The 18,079-nt window shown below is 52.9% G+C and overlaps 1 protein-coding gene across 1 annotated transcript in view; it reads right to left on the bottom strand.

The window, feature by feature from the left end:
• Nucleotides 1-18,079, bottom strand: part of SORCS2 (sortilin related VPS10 domain containing receptor 2) — a 497,945-nt gene that overhangs the window by 213,319 nt on the left and 266,547 nt on the right.

Below are 18,079 nucleotides of genomic sequence, written 5' to 3'. Positions count from 1 at the left end.
ATGCAGGAGACATAAGAGACCTGGGTTTGATCCCCTGGAGGAAAGCAGGGCAGCCCACTCTGGCATTCTTGCCCGGAGACTCCCAAGGACAAAGGAGCCTGGTGGGCGACAGTCCACGGGGTTGCAAAGAGTTGGACATGCCTGAAGTGACAGTGAGTACCACACGTGCTGTCTCCACAGAGATGTAACAGTGAGCAATGATGCTACTGTATGTATTCCACGTGTCCAGCATGGCCCGGGGCTCCTTCATGCCCTGCTCGCTGCGACACGCCTTCCCAGGGAACAGGGACCCCTCACGGGTCACCGCCAGGCTTCCCGTTAGCCCTGCCATGCTCCAGCCCTTTCTTCTCTTTTCTATTTTGTCTTCTTTCTGTGATAGTCTCTGTCGCTTTCTATCAATATCGGGTTTAATTTCAATCCTCTGGGTCTCTCCTTGGAGCTCTGACACGCGGCACAGTCATTTTTTTCACTCAATGAAAATAGCTTTGCTGTTTAATTCCTGGTTTTATCAATCACACTTGGGCATTGTGGAAACCCAAGTGATGCTCACACATACAAGAAGAGAAAGATAAAGAGTCTGCAATCCCGCTGCCCTGCCGTGACCACAGTGGTAGGTGAGCCGGCGAGTGGGACTGGGCTGACCTTTACGCTTGTCCCCCTCTTCCCTCCCTTTCTGCACCTTTTATAGAATTCACTGTCCCCCCGACCCTGCCCATCTAGCTTCCCACCACCCACTCTCAGATAAGCAAGCCAAAACAAACATCCCAGCAAGGACCCTTTGGATCTTTCTATGAGATCACATGTGTGTGTGTGTGTGTGTGTGTGTGTTGCTCAGTCATGTCTGACTCTTTGCGACCCCGTGGACTGTAGCCCACCAGGCTCCTCTGTGCATGGGATTCTCCAGGCAAGAATACTGGAGTGAGTTGCCATTTCCTCCTCCAGGGCATCTTCCCAACCCAGGGATCGAACTCATGGCTCTTGTGTCTCCTGCAGGGGCAGGCGGATTCTTTACCACTGGGCCACCAGGGAAGCACAAGCTCACACGTGTGCACACACAAACGTCAACACGGGGGTGGCTGTCCCTGTCTGTTTCTTTTCTCACTTATCACAAAGTGGAAGCACCTTCGTGTCGACTGAGAACACCCTGCTCCATGGCTGCACGAGGCCCCCTGGAGTGAGTGGCCTCCTGCAGAGCCCTGTGTATGGGCGTCCACCTTGCTCCCCATCGTGCTTGTCTTTGTCCCCATCAGCCCTGCTGGATGGAAGGGACGTGTCTGCCAAGAGAACCTGCTGCCTTCACGGCTCCGGGAGGATCAGCAGGATTGGGACTGCAGAACGCGGGTCTTCCCTGGCATCGGATGTTGCTAGTGGGCTCATCCCACCGCGAGCACGGGGGATGCTCGCCGACTCCTCTCACACCCTTTCTAGAAGGTCACTGAGAAAAGGTTTCCTCTCTCTCTTTCTCTTCCCGTCTCACCCTTATTTAAGTCTCTTTGATGGGCTAGTAGACAACGGCAAAGTCCTCCCCTTCCCTCGCATCTCCCTGCTGCCTGGAGACAGAGCATCTTTCCCCAGATAACTGGCTTCCACCAGGTAGCCCTGCTGTTCTGAGATTCTCCACCCACCTCCTATCCGTCTGCCCCTCTTCCCCTTACAAGAGCGGTCTAGAAACCCCTCAGGGAAAGTTATCACTCAGTAATAACCCTGTCTTCGTCGAAGTGCTGCATTTCTCATCAACCCGTTTTATCTGTTGAGTTTAGCTTCAGCGTTCTTGTCTTACACGCAATTGTGTTTTATATATCAAATGCGTCAAGATGGTCTCTTATGAATTCTGAATTTCCTGTCTTGCTTAAATGACTGTATGTATTCTCCTTTTCTTACAATATTCCTTACAATATTCTCCAAATCTTTTCTTACAATATTTGGATTTTTTACCTTTCTTTAAATTAAAAAGTTTTTATTTTTATTTTTTAGGCTATACTGTGCAGCATGTGGGATCTTAATACCCCAACCAAGGATCAAATCCCTGCCCTCTGCATTGAGAGCACCGAGTCTTAATCACTGGGCCACCAGGGAAATCCCCCTTTTAAACTTAAATTTCATTGATATGTCTGAATTTTATTGGGGCACATGTCTTCAATCTAGACTACCCTGTGTTCACATCTAGTCCCTCACCAAAAACAGGGCACAATTCTTCCCTCATTAGAAGTACCAAATCGGCCGGTGACATTTTTCCCCACTGACTTGATAAGAGACCTTCCTCATTAATTCTTATCTGTCCGTGTGCAAGTGTGTCCATCGGAGTCTACTTCGGGGAGAGGCTGATTCACCCACTGATAGACTGTTTCTGAGGGCAGCTACTTTATGGTAAGTTTTAATAGCTTCTAAACAAGTTCCCCTTCTTTGGTTTCTTTTACTGTTTTTAGAAATGTTTGCTATTCTTGAATAGATACCCTTCCACTTAAACGTTAAGAGAATTTTATCCATGTTCATTTGTATACAGTAAAACTGCTAAGCCCAGGGATAAATAAATATTGAGTCTCAGATGCCACAATCCTTGAATAAGCCAGAAACGCTCAGAAACACACTTAATTCTAATAGTCACAACCTCCTGCCAATTATCATGGATTTTTGTGGGTATTCTGGACAATTAGATGCTGATGCAGTCATTGGTTCAAACGACCTTGTAAAAAACCCGCTAACGTGGGGGAAACATTCTTAAAGTCTCAATATAATCGGTTATTGTAACTTTTGATTTGTGGCACTCACACTGCTTTGTTTTGTGGCTATGTATTGGTGGACGAGTGTCTATCTCTTAAGTTCTATTTCAGACTTTGCTGCCTCTAGGAAGCCCTCCCTGACTGCACAAGGTCTCAGGTGATGTTTATGCGGCTCCCACCGCATGCACGGTCCATGTGCTTTCTCAGTGCTGTTTCAGTCACACCTCCCAGCAGCCCTACAGGGTCAGAAGTAAGGACTCACCTTCGAGAGGTAGGAGCACTGAGGCTCAGAGAGGCGAAATGACCAGCCCAGGGACACACGGTCAGCTCGGGGCTGCTTCACACCCCGGGTCATCTTGCTGCCCTAACAGAGTGAGATCTCAGTAACGTCTGCTGAGGACTGACTAGCTGAATGGATGGACAGACACACAGATAAAACAACTCTGTCTGCGGCTTCTGGAAACTGCTAAGTGGAAAACTACACGTGCATTGCTGCGGGAAACAGTGAGTTAATTTCCCCCCCTCCCCTCGCCATGGCACAAATACAGCCATGCCAAATGGAGCTGGATGCCAAATATTACCCACCAGCCACAGCCCCCACAGTTGACATCTTCAGGCCTCATTAGGCTCAGACCACAGCAGCCTCCTATGCTTCGGTGGAAGCGGTCTAGTCAGACTTCAAAAAGTTTGTTTTCCCACACGCTGCTTCCTGGGGTTCATTCAAGGAGGACGCCGCAGCTGCAGCAAATGCAGCCCCGGTGCTGTTCCCCATGCCCCCCAATTCCCAGCAGCCTCCCCTCAGCCCCAAATGAGTGCCTGACTAGACAGCGGGGATTTCAGCCTTAGCAGGGTGCTGTGTGACTTTTTGCTTTGCCTGACACCCTTGGAACCACTCTGGGAGTTCAGTGCTGTTACCCCAAGCACAGATGGGGAAATGGAGGCAGAGGGGAGTCGGGGGTTAGTAACACTCTCTGACAGGCTCCGTTCAAAGCATGCTTCACGTGCCACCACCAGATCCTCACTCTAGTTCCAGGAGGCCCACTCAACAACAGCCCATTTTTCCTATGGAAAAAACTGAGGCTCTTGAAGTTCATTAACTCCCAAAGTCGCACAGTAGAACCGGGCTTCTGATGCAAGCAGCCTGCAGCTAACCCTCTCACTGTCCACCCGCTGGGAGAGATGGCCTTGCGTCCTGAGCCTGGATGCAAACTGCTTCCACGCAGGACTTTTTTTTTCCTTCTCTACAGCCCCGGCAAAATTGACTGGTCTACAAGGATCATTCAAATGTCCTGGGGCTGGTCAAGGACAACCTAGGTGGCCGTGCAGGAGGTTGAAGGGCAGGGGAGAGTGCCAGCCGGGCCCGGGGTGGGGCGGGGGTCAGTCATGTGAGCAGGGGGAAGAACAGGCAGACCCATAGAAGGGCCAAGATCACTTTGGGCCGAGAGCACTTTGGGGTCAAGAGTACTTTGGGGCCAAGAGCACTTTGGGGTCAAGAACACTTTGGGGCCAAGAGTGGACTTCTGGAACTGGAATGAAGTAGGCAAGGAGAATCTGACGACAGTGATACCTACAGGGTCCGAGGTCCCTGTCCAAGGAGGGACAGGAAGAGGCAGAGACCCCCAAAGGGAAGAGGCCAGGCTAGGGCCCAGCATGGGGCTAGAAACTAGGGTGCCTCCTGGTGTGGGTGGACCAAGCTGTGTGCTGTCTTCATGGGCACACAGGGTTCACATGGCCCGCTTTGGGGGAACTGATGAGACAGTTCAGTGTGGACAGGCCCCAGGCTGGTGCCCGCCGCCCCCTGCAGGCAGGATAAGCGGCAGCTCTGCACGCCACCCCCGCCGCCACGGACCGGCCAGCACCGCCTTGTTGGGCCCACGCCCTGCGCACCTTTCACAGGGAGCAGCCTTGCTCACTGATGCAGTCACACTTTCTCTTAAAGTTAAGTAGGTCTCAGCGAAGGGAAACCTGTTCATCAATTCCACACCTTCAAGTTTCCATATTTGTTGGTTCACCTAGTTTTTGCCATGGGGTCCACCATCGTGATTCCCAGGCCCATTTACACTCCAGATCTCCACCTTTAGGGACCCTGCTTACTTTACAGGTGAGAGACCAGAGCTTTGGTCCTTTGATTGGCCCTGGGCTGGAATTTCTCCACTTCAACAAGCAGTGTGTGCAAGAGGCTGGCAGGACAACCTGACTCCCGTGTCATCACACAGCCTCTGGGCTTCCCCACTCGTCGCTCGGGGTCCCTGATGGTCAGGGTCCACCTCGACCAGAGCAAGAAGGTGGCACATGGTGACAGAAATATCACAAGTTCAGGCAAGGCCGGCCGAGGGCAAAGTGAAACTTCTGAACCCGAGGTCAAAAGCGATCAGGAATTTCAAGATGGCAGCAGGAGAGCAGGCAAGCCTGTGGATCTGCTGAGTGTGGGGTCCTGGCGACCCCACAGGTCACCAGCCCCGGGGTCAGGAGTCGTGAGAAGGATGTGAGTTCAAATCCCTTCTCATTAACTGAATGATAGCACTGATTAACCTCTCCATGTTTGGCTTCCTAGTTTATAAAATGAAAAGCATTCATACTAAGATGAAATGGATTGATATTTATCAAAGGTCTTAGTGGAATCCTCAGCACCAAATAGATGTTTAATACATCTCCTAGTCTTCCACTCTGTACCCCCAGCAAAGTCATGTGAACAAAGGAAGAACTGAGCCTAATGCCAAACCCACTTGAAGATATTCCAGGTTCTGTACTGGGTTCTAGGTTCACCAGTGGCATGTGGGTTTGAATGATGTTGATGAACAACTGTCCAGCATTTCAATGGCATATACTGTAATAAAAATAGCCTTGAGCAGAAGCCAGAAGCCCCCCATCTGTCATTCCCAATTCCAATCTGATGGCTGAGCTGCAAAGAGCTTAGGGGAGACCACAACAGAAGCTGCACAGGAACGAGACCACAGCCCTCACCCCTGGCACTTGCAGAGCGGTGAGAAGACCTACACAGGACCACGGTGAGGTCTGCAAGGGCTCAGGGCCGGTGGTGCGAACTCATAATAGCATCAGCTCCTCCTCTCCGCCCAGTGCCTTGGGGGGCAGATGCACCACAGTTCCGAGTCAGAGGGGAGGGGCCGGCAAAGGGAAACCTCTCTCTTCTAGGCCCCAGAACAAGCTTCGGAGGGGCTCCAGAAGCATCTGCCACGGCAACCAAGAAGCTCCCTGCACCTGGCCTCCACCCTATGGTTCTCTGTGAAGTTTAAAATGAAAAGTACTGAGATGTGATATCCAGCCAGCCAGAGGTCAGGCCTGTCTGTTTAGGTCAAAGCATGCTGCAGGAACACCTATCTGGGCTTGGGCCCGCATTAGCCCTTGGGGAGCACATAGTCATTTCCATCAGCATCTGTGCCTATGTCTAAGCCACCTCCACCCCTGACTCCGTTTCCATCTGTATCTGTCTCTGATCTGCATCCGCCTCCATTCTGTCTCCATCTGTATCTGTATCTCTCCCTGGACATCCATCTATACCCATCTCCCTCTGTTCCTGAATCTGTATCTTTAGCTGCATCTTTATCTGTATCTCCATCTCCATCATCTTTGTCGTATTCTCTGTGGTTGAGGCTGGAGAATCTGTATGGACTAGATTCAAGTCACGGTCACCACCAGCTTTGTATTTCTCTGTGTGTTAGTTGCTCAGTCGTGTCCAACTCTTTGCGACCCCATGGACTGTAGCCCACCAGGCTCCTCTGTCCATGAAATTCTCCAACCAAGAATACTGGAGTGGGTTGCTATTTCTTTCTCCAGAGGATCTTCCCAACCCAGGGATTGAACCTGGGTCTCCTGCATTACAGGCAGATGCTTTACAATCTGAGCTACTAGGGAATCCCATAGCTCAGTTGGTGAAGCATCTGCCTGCAATGCAGGAGACTCCAGTTTGATTTCTGGGTTGGGAAGATCCCCTGGAGAAGAGAAAAAGCTACCCACTCCGGTATTCTGGCCTGGAGAACTCCCTGGACTGTATAGTACATGGAGTCGCAGAGAGTTGGACAAGAATGAGTGACTTTCACTTGTATTTCTAGAAGATATTAAAAATTTGTACCCCAAACTCTGTCACTTTATTTCTAAGCAAGTAGCCTCACTGTTTTTTTTCAATAGGCCAGGAATTCCAAGGCTATGAATAGGGGTGACGAATGTCTGCACTTTTCCCCCTTTTGAGTTTGGATTTCCCTGCCCTATGAAGGAATAATACTCCTACTTGGGGGATCTTCTGTCATCTTCTGAAAAGATGACAAAGATAAGATATATACGTTTATGTAAAACATACATATTTTTTGAAATTTATTATTAGTTTTTGAATCTCCCAAGTCTCAGCTGAGTTTGGGCTCACATACAGAGATCAGTCTATGATCTAAGTGCCAGGATGCTATTATGGGCAAAGCCTCTCTGCTCAGCTGTTTAATTTTAAAACATGAAATCAGGTGGAACTTGTCCAATAAATGCACTGAGATTTAAGGAAGTAGCCAGATTCTTTTTTAAAAAGTGAAATAACATTTAAACAGGTTGCATTTCCCCATGGGTCACTGCCACCCTAATAGTTTTTGAATATTCTTTTCTCCCTGGGTTCCCAAGACTGAAGAAATAAACCTTGGAGCAAAGCGTGTTTCTGGGCTGCCTCGGAGGGAAGGGCCAGCCTCTCTTTCTCCTGCACAGTAATTTTGAGCACAAAGGTCATATTTAAATTCTGGCTTTGCCCCTTCCTGCTGAGTGGTCTTGGGCAAGTCACTTCCATTCTCTGCCCCTCCCGTGTGCTCCCTGTCTTCAAGGAGTTGTGGGCCAGAAGGAGACAGACCTGAAATCAGGAGTCACAGCAGGGACGAGGTGATCACGGGGGCTGAGGCCAAAGAGGAGACGCAACAAAGGCTGCCAGAGTGCTGCTCACGGACAGGCCAACTGAGACCACCAGCTCTTCTTTACAAATGGTCATCGCCATTCTCATCATAATCATCTCATCTCTTGCTGACAAAGGTCCATATAGTCAAAGCCATGGTTTTTCCAGTAGGCTTGTAGGGTTATGAGAGTTGGACCATAAAGAAATGATGCCTTCGAACTGTAGTGCTGGAGAAGACTCTTGAGAGTCCCTTGGACTGCAAGGAGATCCAACCAGTCCATCCTAAAGGAAATCAACCCTGAATACTCACTGGAAGGACGGATGCTGAAGCTGAAACTCCAATACTTTGGCCACCTGATGAGAAGAGTTGACTCATTGGAAAAGACCCTGATGCTGGGAAAGATGGAAAACAAAAAGAGAAGGGAGTGGCAGAGGATGAGATAGTTAGCATCACCGACTCAATGGAGATGAATCTGAGCAAAGTCCAGGAGACAGTGAAGGGTCGGGGGGCCTGTGTGCTGCAGTCCATATGGTCGAAAAGAGTTGGACATGACTTAATGACTGAATAAAACCATTCTCATCACACCCTGACCATCCCATATCCATATTTTAATGACTTTCATTTGCAATCACATAAATTATCACTTTGAGAACAGAGATTGCTAACCCAGCTCAGGATTCAGAATTGTTGACCAGACTCATGGGGACCACTATGACCACAGGATCCTCTTCCCCAGACAGAGATGCAAGGTGCAATTTACTAAGCCCTGCGAGGCCTTGTTCGGACCTCCCAAGCCTCCTCACCTCCCTGATAAGACCCTTTGCTTTGAAGCTCTCACGCTCCTTTTGAGGGACAGGTAGAGCTCCAGAGCCTAGAGGCCATCTCACTTCTGACGGTGCTCTTCATGAAACGGGCCAACGACAACCCCAGCCCCTCCAGGCTACGTCACGAGGGAAGGAGCAAGGATACACGCAGAGCGTTTGGGCCAAGCATCCATCTCGAGTCCACAGGCAGAGTTCCTCAGGGTTCCTCAGGAGGTCGAGCTCCTCAGACACCCAGGCTGGCTGCTGGAGCCCATGCTTCCTTCCCGGGAGAGCCGGGGGTGACTGTGCTCCCAATGTAATTACAGCGAAATTAAGAAAATCACTAACCTTACTGTCAGGCGCATAGTTAATTTGAGAACCTTAATTGTGCCTTAGTGGGGGAGGATCTCCCCGGTCGAGATGAGACATACTTTAAAAAGAAAGTAAGAGAAAGAGGGGAGAACACAGTTCCAGATTCTTTCAGTCCCAAGGCTCAGAGACAGTCAGACATCGAAAAGGTCCTCTTTTGTTGGGAGGATGCTGGGGTGCAGAGAAGTCTACTGTCTGGCACTGGGCTTTGGTACACGAATTTTGGTATATTTGCCATGGAGGAAGATGCTCAAGCCACTGTGCCTCACGAGGCCAGCCTTCAGTTCTGGCCACTAGCACCAGCCTAGTGCCTGAGACTCCGATGGTCCAACTACACACAAATCCCACTGAAAGCAAGGATTTCAGGAGGGTGGCGATGGCCGGCTCCCCACCCACCTGCTCCTCCCGCTAGAACACGCCAGAGCGCCCCTGCCACCTCCCCGTCTTATCTGTGTGCTGCCCAAGCCAGGAGGGAATCACAGCAGAAAACCATCTCTCAAAACTCTTCCTGTCTGTGCACTTATCTGTCTTTTTTTTTTTTTTTAAACAAAATTCCCGGTGGCCCTCTGACCTCTGTGTTTCATGGCAAGGAAATTTCTGAAAAGAGGACGCAGGCTTCCTGATTGTGAACGTTCGCTTTATACCCCTCTGCTTTTTACAAAAGACCTGCATTAGTACGTGTTTTCGCTAGCTGAAAACTATCTGAAGAGGGCTTCTGTTTTTATGGGGGGAAAAAAAGGTGAAAGTGAAGCTAACATTCAGTGTGTGTTTTGCAGCAAGGTATTGGGGGCAGTGCACCGTCCCCCGCCCCCCAAGCAGCAAGAGCAACACCCCCAGTCTCCTTGCCCAGAGACCACACTCAGCCTCTCAGCACGGAGCCGCCAGAGCTGTGAACCGCGTCTGTCAGCCTCTGCCCATTACCTCCAGGTACTGATAGTCCAGGCATGTGTTAGCAAGACACACCCTAAGGTAACAGCTACTTCGCTTTATGCCATTTTGACTTGGGAAAGGTTTCGTAGGATCACTCTGCTCTGGGACAGAGGAGTAACCTGTATGGGGTCTGGATCCAGCCCTCACACTAGGCAGCGATCGGGGAAGTCACTTCCCCTGGTGACCCTCAGTTTTACCCCTCTGTGCAGTGGGATCACAGAAGCACCACCTCCGTGGGTCGTGTGGGGATGAGCTGTGCTGGTTCCTGAGTGTGGAGCCCAGCACAGAGCTCCCCATCATGGTGGCCGGGCCAGTGACCATGAACGAACAGAGAAATCCAACCTGGGACCTTCCGGAGGTGACGGTGTGACTTGAGTGACCCTTGGCGGGCACCAAGCCAGGCAGTGAGGTCGCTGGGGGGTAGGCTCTTGCAGAGATGCTGAGATGCTCCTGGATGGTGGGCAGCAAGACGGCTTCCTCCATGCGGTGGTGCTGGGTGCTGGCAGAGGGAGGAGCCACCTGGTTTACAAAGTTCTGCAGCCTCTGGCAAGTAAGTCCCAGATCTCCCAGAGCCTCAGACTCCTCGTCTGACAACAGAAGCAACCCCATGGGGCTATGGGGAGGGCTGGCTAAGACTCTGCTCAGGGGAGTCAGGGCAGGGTGAGGGGCACAGCAGGCCTTTCATCACCATCACCCTCCTTCCTCTCCATCCTTCATGGACCAAACAGCCCAACCGAAGGAAGGAAGCTTGTCAGAGCACGGTGGGTGGGGAAAGACAGTGGGCCCTGGGGCCCTCCATGCTGAGACCTCCGCCACTGATACCAGCCACTCTGACCCTCAGTGTCCTCTTCTGCAGAATGCCAGTAGGCGCTCACAGCATCCAGGTTTGCAATAGATCAGGTCATGTGTGTAACAACAAGAGCCCCTGCCCAGGTTGTATTAGACCCTCCCACTACATGTGGGTAACTGCACAGACTAACCCGATGAGCAGGCACTCTGTACCGAGACCAGAGCTCAGTGGTGCTGGACAGGTAGCCCTGGCCTGCCTGACAGAGCTCAGCTGTGTCTGCAGCCACGGGATGTCCACAGCCCCTCGGCCCCCGCCCTGAGGACCAGGCTCCTCCCGGTGGCCACCACCCTCTGCCTGGCTCCCCGGCCAGGCCCCCCCTTCCAGCCGCGGCCCTTCCACTCACGCCCACTTCCTTTCTGTGGCTTTGGCCTTTTCAAACGTGGCCCATGAATAATGAATCCCTGTTATAAATTTAGAAAACGTCCTTTCTCCCTGCAATTTGGCCTTTCTCTTTATTTTTATCATGCTGGTTTGTGAGAAAGAGAATCTCTTGGAAACTCATTTTTCTCTCAACTGATTATTCTGACAGCCAAAATTAAGTTGCTAATTTTACAGCGTCTGTGTGGAGCTCCACTGGCTTTCTGCCCCACCCCACACACCCATCGGGGGTCAGAGAATGGGTGAGGAGGGCCCCAGTAGCTTTCCAGAAAGTTCTAATTCCTGGGGGCAGGGTGGGGAGATGGGAAGGGAAGGGGCCTTGGAGTCAGACCCCATGGGAATCCTCACAGCCTGCTTCCTGGGCGGGCTGGGCAGGCATCTATCTCGCTTCTCTGGGCTTTGGGTCTCTTATCTGAGTAACACAGGAGAGGACGTTCTTTGCAGGCTTCCTGAGAGCTTTGTGACGTAAGGATGCATGGATGGGTGGTGATGTTGACACAGAGTGGACCCACTGCTTCTGTCTCCCCATTTATACTGCAAAATTCATAAGACACTAGACTCTTCTGGAACACTCTCAAAAGAGGTCCAAATTCCCTCCCTGTCCATTCTCCCCTGTGGGACTTCGGAGCTGACCTGTTCCTCCCAGGTCCTCTGAGGCTGGGCCTGCTCCCTCCTTGACCAGGCCTCACCCCCTCTTCCTTGCTTTGCTGTGCCAGGCCTGAGCAGGTGCCCAGGACACAGGAGAAGGCCAGGCATGGGGCCCACCCTCCCAGAGCTTCTCTGCCTTCTGGGGGCAGCAGGGTGAGACAAGCAAAGGGGGTGCCCAGGAAGTCGCCAGGCCCTGAGCTACAAGGGGCAGGGGCCCAACCCCCTTTGCTGTGCTCCTGTCTGCCTCCTCAAGGCCCATCCTCCCCCTCAGTCAAGGTCGGTGCCAGCCTGGTGACTCAGCCCTCGTTAATTTAGGCCCTGGCCCTTCTCTTGTCCTGGCTAAGTGTGCAATGGCATTGGTCTTCAGTGCTCTGCAACCTCAGGCTTCCCTTGCCAGCTTCCCCACCCAACCCCACCGCACACACCCCTCTCCAGCCCACCAGCTGCCACACACTTAGGCTCCAAGGGTTTCAAGAACTAGGCCCGGCCTCACGCCTCACCACCAGCCCTGACCCAGTCTTAGGATCTTAGACCCAGTGCTCAGCACAACTCCCAGCCAGTGTGAATGAATCTGAACCATGAGCCTGTTACCACGAAGACCTCATTGCTGGGCTCTTTGTGCAAATGGGCTGCAGCCTCTCCACTCAGACCCCACTCTAACCCTTAAACGGCTACCTGGACTTCCCAAGTCACTTAGCCCCTCCATAAAATGGAGAGAATGCAAGATGATGTTGAAAACCGACTTTAAAGTTCTTCGCTGTGAGTGTTAAATAATTCACATGAAGAATTAGCACAAGGCACATACTCAATAAATGATGATAATGATGGTGGTGATGATGGTGATAATGGTGATGCTGGTGATGATGATGCTGGTGATGGTGGTGGTGATGGTGCTACTGGGGATGGTGGTGATGGTGTTGGTGGTGATGGTGGTGTTGGTGATGGTGATGATGATGCTGATGCTGGTGATGGTGTTGATGGTGGTGATATTGGGGATGGTGGTGATGGTGGTGGTGGTGATGGTGATATTGGTGATGATGATGCTGGTGGTGGTGGTGATGAAGGTGATATTGGGTATGGTGGTGATGGTGGTGGTGGTGGTGATGGTGCTGAAGGTGCTGGTATGACATACTGGGGGAAAGTAAAGGACCAGTGCTACTAAGGACCTTGATGTCCCAGATGCTGTGCCAGCTGTTTTACAACCAAGTATCAAAGTTCTGAACTTACTAAAGCCCCGATTCCCTGGGTGAACCCAGTAAAACACCCAAGCTCTCTGGACCTTTCCTGGGTCCCTTGGTCTGAAACACGTTCACGATGGTGTCAGGCGGCTCAGATAAGGAAGCTGAGAATCAAGAGTAAAGGGTTCCTGTTGAACCAGGGCATGGGCCCAGCATCAGGACCGTGGACACCACTGGCCACACCGTTCCCTGCCTGGTCTCAGTTTCCCAATCTGCACCACGAGGCTGCGGACGTCCACGGTCTGCCTGACCCTCCAGCTGCACTGTGAGCTGACAGCCCTCGAGGCAGTCATCTGTTTCCAAGGTGAACAGGGAAAACTCAGCTTGGGCGGGTGGGGGTGTCAAGGAGGGACTCTTCAAACCTGTGACCTGTGCTGGGACAACGCTTGCCCTCACGACAGCAACTGAGGCCCAGAGAAGGGGGGGACGAGAGCCGCCCGAGGACACTCAGATGTTCGGGGCAGAAGTCTGCCCCGAGGTCTCCCTCGGCTCACGTGGATTAGAGAAGGGTGTCTGAAAGGCAGCCCCGGACGCTGCCCTGAGGGCTCAGCGCTGCCCCGTGGCCATGTATCTTCGCTCCTGATTCCCAGGGCGTGTGTTTCTCATCTTCTGCATTTTTGACTCAAGTCTGTTGGGTCCACCCTGTGCAATCTTGTGTGATCCTTGTACGGGGAGGGCCTTTCGCAAACCTTCGTGAGCTGGATGTGAGGCCCGGCGCCTGGATCGGGGGCTCCGAGCTCTCTCCTCCCCCAGCACAGCGAGGGCAGCCTCCCCACTTTTTCTGTTTGCTTTGGACGCCGAGCGGCCGTGTTTGCTGGCTGACTGCACTCGGGAGCCCTCAAAGGAAGCAGAAGGCCATCTCACGTCATTAACGGCCAGGCCTGAGCAGGCAGCCTGGGGTCCTGGGACCAGCACCACGCTCAAGCCGAATGGACTGTGATTTGAATCCCAGCCTACCGCTAGGCAGCTGCATGACCCGAGGCAAGTTGCACACCCTCTCTGAGTTCCCGACTGCCTGATGGGGCTCCACCACAGCCTCGTGAGATTGCCTTGAGGTTGAAGGGAGGAGGCACACTTCAGGGCTCGGCGTGCCCTTCCCTGACTCCTCAAGGGGCCACTGCTGGGGCTAAAACATGCTCACTTGTGCTTGGCACAGACCAGGGGCTCAGGGAAGGGGACTGCCCATGTCATCCACTGTCCTTCTGAAGCCGGAGTTTCCTTTGTCAGCACCAGAAGTGGGAGGAGGTCCCTTGCTGGGGCGGGGAGGTGCATACACCATTGTGGTCACCAGAGCCCCCCACTTCCCAGTCCATGGGGACACATCCACACACACTGGCTCTCCTGCAAGCAAGGCCAGGCCAGCCTGGGCCTTCCTGCTTTTCAGACGAAGATCCTGAGATTCCAAGAGGCACAAAGACTTCCCAGACCCCCAGCTGGTCAGGGCTGGAGAAAGACTCCAGCTTGGGTCTGGGAAAGTCCAAACACCAAGCTCGGCCATCTCTCCAGGGTCAGTGGGCACATCCCAGTGATAGCTGGAGCCAGGGAGGGGACCAGGAAGGGGCACAGGGGGCCAAGAGGGGCAGCCTCAGAGAAAGCTGGAGGAGACCACAGCCCAACAGAGACCTAGCCCAGATCCCCATGCCAGCCCCGCTAGGAAGCAGGTCATGGGGGCCGAAGCCAGCCGGGAAGGCCCACCCCCCAGACCTCAGCTGACTGCAGCCCCGTCCCTGACCTGGGAGATTAGCTTTAAAAGACACGAGTGCAGGGCAGTGCACATGAAGGGGATGCGAGGTAACATCCACTGAGCCCAAACCACGTGCTGGGCATCTCCCCACGGGCACTCAGACCTCTCGGTGAGCAAGATGGGACTGTGCCCGTTTTGCAGATGACGAAACCGAAGCTCAGAGAGGCATGGGGACTTAGAAGGTCACACGGCTTAAAGGAAGCAGGTACGATCTGAGCCCAGCCTCGTCTCACTCCCAAGTCCTCACTTTCTGCCGCGTCTCCTGTTACTCCGCTGGATCCCAGGACCGCCCCCGGGGCCCGAATCAATGCCGATCCCAGATAGTTTCAGCATCTCACCTGGGTAAGCGAGGTCACGGTGCTGAGGCTGGATTATGGTCCAAGAGGCCACACCGTCTCCAAGCCCACTGCCCCTGGCCTGTGGGGCCCCGAGCCAGCCTCCCACCTCACCTGACAAACGGGGGTAACAGAAACAGTGCTGCCTCCTGGGCTGGGGTGTGAGGCTGGGATGGGCTACCATGCATGCAGAAAGGGCTCAGGGGAGCTTCATAAAAGGACTTAATAAACGCTAAATACACCCCAGCTGTTACTGCTAAAGGCGGTTCCTTTTACAGATGCAAACATGGAAACTCAGAGAGGTGAGTGACGTGAACCAGGTCACAAAGCATCATGCTACACGTGTGCTAAGCGTGCGTCCGACTCTGCGAGACCCCGTGGACTGTAGCCCCCCAGGCGCCTCTGTCCATGGGACTCCTCAGGCAAGAGGGTGCCATGCTCTCCTCCAGGGGATCTTCTCAACCCAGGGATGGAGCAAGCATCTCTTCTGTCTCCTGCATTGGCGGCAGGTTCTTTATCACTCACGCCACCTGGGAAGCACCACATCGTATCAGGAAGAGTCAAATCCAGACGGATCTTCATCACAGCGGCTGCTCTGCGTTTATTCAGTCAACAGGCATGACATGAGCACCTACTGTATGCCACACCCTGCCCCGGCGCCTGGCTATCCGGGGACACCAGCATGCAAACTGCAGCTGCTATGTCTGCCCTCAGGGAGGACGTGCCCTCATGGGGACCCGGGACAGACGCGGCATGTCTGATTCATAGTCATGCGCAGGAAAGCACGTGACCAGAGTGCAGAGTGGCTGTGGGGGCAGAGGCAGGGGTGCCCCACCCTAACACGGCCTCAGGGTCACTCAGCACCACAGACAGCCTCCTGGGGGCTGTGTGCTCAGAGCTCGCTGCTGGTGCTCACCGCCCCTCCACACTGGCTGTGCCCGCCCCGCCGACCCCTCCACGTGGCTCTGGAGCCCGCGCTCACCCTGCTGGGTCCACATGCTGACCAGCAGGACCTCTGAGGGCTCAAGAGCCGGAGTATGGGGACAACTCTCGAGCAGAAGAGTTGACTCATTGGAAAAGACTCTGATGCTGGGAGGGATTGGGGGCAGGAGAAGGGGACAACAGAGGATGAGATGGCTGGATGGCATCACTGACTCGATGGACGTGAGTCTGAGTGAACTCCGGGAGTTGGTGATGGACAGGGAGGCCTGGCATGCTGCGATTCATGGGGTCGCAAAGAGTCGGACACGACTGAGCGACTGATCTGATCTGATCTGATCACCCTAGTGATGGGAATCCCTGGTGGCTCAGACAGCAAAGAATCCACCTGCAGTGCAGGAGACCCAGGTTCAATCCCTGGGTTGGACAGATCCCCTGGAGAAGGGCATGGCAACCCACCCCAGTATTCGTGCCTGGAGAATCCCATGGACAGAGGAACCTGCTGGGCTACAGTCCATGGGGTCACAGAGTCAGACACAACCGAGCGATTAACACTTTCACTTCCCAGGGACAGAACCATAACTGCCTCCTTTTTATGTTAATGAGGTGACTTTTGGAGAGACCCTGGGTCACCTAAGGATGCAGGCTGCTGGCCAGTGAAGCTGACACTTGATTGGAGGGTTGGAATTTTCCGTCCTCACCCCACCCCCAACACCTGTAGGGAGTGGAGTAGGCTGGAGGTTGAATGAATCAGCTGATGGCCAATGATTTAATCATTCGTGTCTATATAATGAAGCCTCCACAAACCAACCCCCCCAAAGGACAGCGTTCTGAGAGCTTCCAGGTGGTGAACCCACCAAAGGGCAGGGAGAGAGGAGCCTGGGGGCTTGGAGGCTACAGCCCCTTCCTCGGGCCTTGTCTTGAGCATGTCTTCCATCTGACCAGTCCTGACTTTTATACCTTTTATAATAAACCAGTGATACAGTAAGTAAAATGTTTCTCTGGGTTCTGTGAGCCATTCTGGCAAATTAATGGAACTCAAGAAGGGAACGCCCCGATCTGTAGCTGGATAGTCAGTCAGAAGCTGATGTCAAAAGTTGCACAGTCTGGTGGTTTCAAGCCCTTCCCCTGTAGGGTCTGATGCTGTCTACAGGTAGACAGAGTCGGAAGTGAGCTGCACGGTAGGACATCCACCTGGTGTCAAGAGCTAGTGTTGGGAAGAATCCAGACTCCAGAACTGGTGTCAGCAGCACAATTACTCTGAGACGCAAGGGTCTCCTCACGTCTCCTGCGGCTCAGAAGACAGAAGGGTATCCTCTCATCTGCTGGGGCCTCAGAAGACAGAGGCGTGGGCAGCGGTCAGCTCAGGCCACACGTCCACAAACACAGTGGGGTCTTTGAACGTGAGGTGGCCAGTGGCGTGGGTGCTACCGGTGGCCCCTCTGTAATGGAGCAGGGCTCTTCGTGGCCTTTCCAGGACAGACTCCCCCGCCATGCCCTGCAGCTGCCTCTTGTCTATAAGGAAACCAACTTCAGACAAAGAAAACATGTAGTCAGAGGGTGAGAAGATGCGGAAGCAAAGGAAACTAGTCAAACAAGACGAAAGAATAGTTTAGCCGTTAAACAAAGCCAGGACCTTTATTTTTCTTCCCAAGGCTTAGAGATCATATTCTAACCATATCCTGTGAGCAGTGTTACAGAGACTGAAACCCCACCAGGTGGAAGAACTTAGCTACACGATGACCAGACTGTCGCCATGACATGAAGAGGCCACAGGTCTGAGAACTGGCCTCAAGAAACAAAATCAACCCTGGAGCTAAAGATGAACTGTACTTAAAACAATCAAGAGGACGCTGATCAGACCACCATAGGACCAATTTCAAGACGACAGTCAGAGCTGACTGTGATGTTTCTACACATAGCCCACCAGCTCCACCCTGCCCACCTGTGTTCCCCTAAAATCCTCCTTTGAAAGCCTTGCTCCTGATCAGCAACGGGGAGCTGGTTCTTTGGGACATGAGTCCACCTTCTCCCCAGGACTGCTGGCTTCCTCAATAAAGCTATCTTTCCTTTTACCCTACACTCAGCTGGTAAAGAATCCACCTGCAATGTGGGAGACCCTGGGTCCGATCCCTGGGTTGGGAAGATCCCCGGGAGAAAGGAAAGGCTACCCACTCCAGTATTCTGGCCTGGAGGATTCCACGGACTTCATAGTCCATGGGGTCGCAAAGAGTCAGACACGAAT

Source organism: Bos indicus, chromosome 6 (assembly GCF_029378745.1).
Source record: "Bos indicus isolate NIAB-ARS_2022 breed Sahiwal x Tharparkar chromosome 6, NIAB-ARS_B.indTharparkar_mat_pri_1.0, whole genome shotgun sequence".
Lineage (NCBI taxonomy): Eukaryota > Metazoa > Chordata > Mammalia > Artiodactyla > Bovidae > Bos > Bos indicus.
Note: the sequence above shows the minus strand (reverse complement) of the source record. Positions and strands in the feature narration are given on the sequence as shown.